Source organism: Narcine bancroftii, chromosome 1, assembly GCF_036971445.1.
Source record: "Narcine bancroftii isolate sNarBan1 chromosome 1, sNarBan1.hap1, whole genome shotgun sequence".
In the NCBI taxonomy this organism is placed as follows: domain Eukaryota; kingdom Metazoa; phylum Chordata; class Chondrichthyes; order Torpediniformes; family Narcinidae; genus Narcine; species Narcine bancroftii.
Window position 1 is genome coordinate 398,334,341 of NC_091469.1, and position 3,147 is coordinate 398,337,487.

Consider the following 3,147-nt stretch of genomic DNA (forward strand, 5'->3'; position numbering starts at 1 on the left):
ATCAATGTGGAGGCTCCAGGACAGATCCTTGGAGATATTGACACCAAGGAATTTAAAGTTCTTGACCCTCTCCACCATTGAGCCCTTGATGATGATGGGGTTGTGTTCCCCTGACTTCCTCCTGAAGTTTTGCTGACGTTGAGCTCATGGTTGTTGTCATTACACCATTCAACGAGCAACAGATCTATCTCCCTCCTGAACATTTCCTCATTGCTGTTTGTGATTCTGTTAGTGTTATCAGCAAACTTGCAGATGGCTTTGGAATTGTGCCTGGCCATAGAGTCGAGGGTATATAATGAGTAGAGCTTGCATCCTTAGGGTGCATCTGACTGTGGACTTCCAATGAGAAAGTGAAGGATCAAATTGCAGAGGGTAATACAGAGGTCTAGAGTTTGTAGCTTTTGGACCAGAACTGAGGGAATAATGGTATTGAAGCTGAGCTGTGGTTTATGAAGAGCAGCTGATGTATGAATTGCTGTTTTTGAGATGATCCAGATCTGAGTGGAGAACCAATGATACTCCATCTGTTGGAAGCGATTGCAATGATAGGTGAATTGCAGTGGGTTCAGATCTTTACTTAGGGATGTGTTAATTCTGGCCATGACCAGTCTCTCAAAGCATTTCATCACAGAAGGAGTTAGTGCTGCTGGGCAGTAATCGTTGAGGCAGCCCACGCTACTCTTCTTGGATACCGAGATAATTGATGCCCTTTTGAAGTTGGTGGCCACAATGAGAGATTGAAAACTTCATTGTCTTAAAACTCTAACAACTTCTTCTGCAGGTCTTTGAAATTAAATTGTCATCAGGCAATACTCACGAGTTTTGTTTTTGCCATTACTTCATTAGACTATGTTTATATTGTTCCAACCTTGTGTTACTAAAACTTGAAATGTCATTTTGCTCTTAATGTTGTTCCACTGACTTCCTTCCTGCATCATTGGGCAATAAATCATTGCTTTATAGATAGAGGAGTTGAATTGTGAGAGCAATTAAAATGTATGGTGTACTTAAACAGCTGGTAAATAATTGAATGCAGACTCACATTTAAAATTCATGATCTGTTTATCTTTTATAGGTAAATATTATAAATGGACCCTGTTAAAATTTGCATTGGTAAGTTAATTCATAACAAATTCTCACCAGATAACAGGCTCCATAATTGTAATTCCACTCTACAAACAGTGAGCTGAGCCTGGATTAGATGACCTCCTTTGTCAAAATGTCTTAAGTTCTTGTTTGCAGCTCAATCGTCTATTTTAAATGCACAAAAGATGTAATGCAATTGTACATTCTTGCAGATGAGGTATTCTGCACAGCAAAGATATACAGAGAGGAAAAGTTCAGTTTAATGATCACAAAATAATCAGCTGGAGACATCCACAACAGTTCACAGAGTTCATTCAGTGACTCACCAAAAAATTCATGCTACTTTTAACACTTGTTATACTCAAAGCTGGTGAGTTTCATCGAGAGAGAAGTTGGGGCAGTGTAATTGATCTGAAAGTACCCAGTGCAGGGGAGCGTACAGTGAGTCAACCTGATCAGTGTTAAAAGTACATGCATGCAAAAGGAGGAAGAAGGCAGTATATGATTTGGTTGTGATTTTGTCTATAGTTCAATGGCTTGGGCGACTGTATTGGAGGATTTAAACCATGCTTTTTGCTTCAGTTTTAAACCATGATTTTTTTACTTTTGCAGTCTTTGTTTCTGCAAGGCTGAGAACCTGCTTGTTTTTAAGAATCAGCAGACATAAGCTAAATTCCACCATGGGGACCAGAGATGCAGTTATCTGACAAAAGGACATTCGTGTACCAAGAACATTTAATCTTCCTGTTTGTTTTGGTCACAGACTGTCAGAGGCCTAGCCTTAACGCAATGTTTTGGTCACAGACTGTCAGAGGCCTAGCCTTGATGCAAAATAAACCATTGTATTCAAAGTGATTAGCTGAAAGTTGTGTAATTCGATAGAAGCCTAGGCATGCTAGCTTGCTCGCTTATCTTTCTTTTTGTGCTGGGAATAGGTGCTTGAGTTAGCAGTTTTTGGGTAATATAAGGCATGGTCCCGCTGCTGAAGTTTGAGACTCTCCAAGAGGTGGCAAGAAGAAGAATTTCTAGAGTCCAGCCAACGTCCCGGTCGGGGGAGGTGGAGAAGCTGCTACCGGCACCCCGACAACCTACTACAAGTGTGCGGTTGTTGCCTCGCTTCGGCAGTTGGGACCAGTCCAGGCGTTGATAAGTATAATTGGGAACGGCTTGCATATTGTAGTTTGATATCAGCTTTAGAATTTGTAATAAAGATTTGTATAAATTGAACTGCTCTCGGTGTGTGTGTCTATTTTCTTTCGGTAGCTCAAACACTGTGACCAATCTAAAGCGAACAAAGTGAGAGGTATAAGTGACAACCCTAAAATAAAATGGTAACTGGAGCAAAAATACTGCAACTGCTGGAAATCTGAAACAAAAGAAACATTGGAAGCACTCAGTCACTCAGTTCACAGAGAGAGAAAAACTCAGCCAATGTTTCAGGTCAATGATCTTCCATCAGAAATGGAAGAGTGAGAAGATGTTTAGTCTAAGTGGTAGAGATGAAAGAGCTGGGAATGTCTGTGCAGGCTCAAGGATACTAGAGTGATCATTCTTTTAAATAGTCACTGGGAGTGGTATTGAAGAAAGGTAGAGGGGAATATTTGTGCAGGCTAGAGTCCAAGGTTGCCAGAGTGACTATTACTTAAAATACTAGCTGTTAAAGACAGGAGAATAAAGGAACAATTTGAATCAGGAATACACAACCTTAAAACGGACTGGTTACTGAAATCATTGACTCCAAACAAGGAAAAGCACTGTTCCCCAAATAGCCATCGTTGATTTGTGTCCTTCCACAGAGATCTGTTCCCCTACTAGAGATTGGGCCGCTGAGGAACAGATATGGTAATCAGGCAGATTTTGGAAGAGTGCATAAATAACAAGGTTATTGCCATGGGTGACTTCAACTTCCCCAGAATTGATTACGCATCCTTAACGCAAAAGGTTTGAACGAGAAAGAATTTGTTCACTGTGTCCAAGAAGGATTCCTGACACAGCATGCCAACTTGAAGGGAGGCTATACGGAGCAGTGAACCTGGCCAGGCAACAGACCTCTCGGTAGGT

The 3,147-nt window shown here is 41.0% G+C and overlaps 1 long non-coding RNA gene across 1 annotated transcript; it reads left to right on the forward strand.

Moving 5' to 3' along the window:
- Positions 1-325: 325 nt before the first annotated feature.
- Positions 326-2,313, forward strand: LOC138753179 (uncharacterized). Its single transcript, XR_011351020.1, has 3 exons — positions 326-372; positions 1,076-1,113; positions 1,699-2,313. It is a non-coding gene; the product is annotated as an uncharacterized lncRNA (long non-coding RNA).
- Positions 2,314-3,147: the final 834 nt, after the last annotated feature.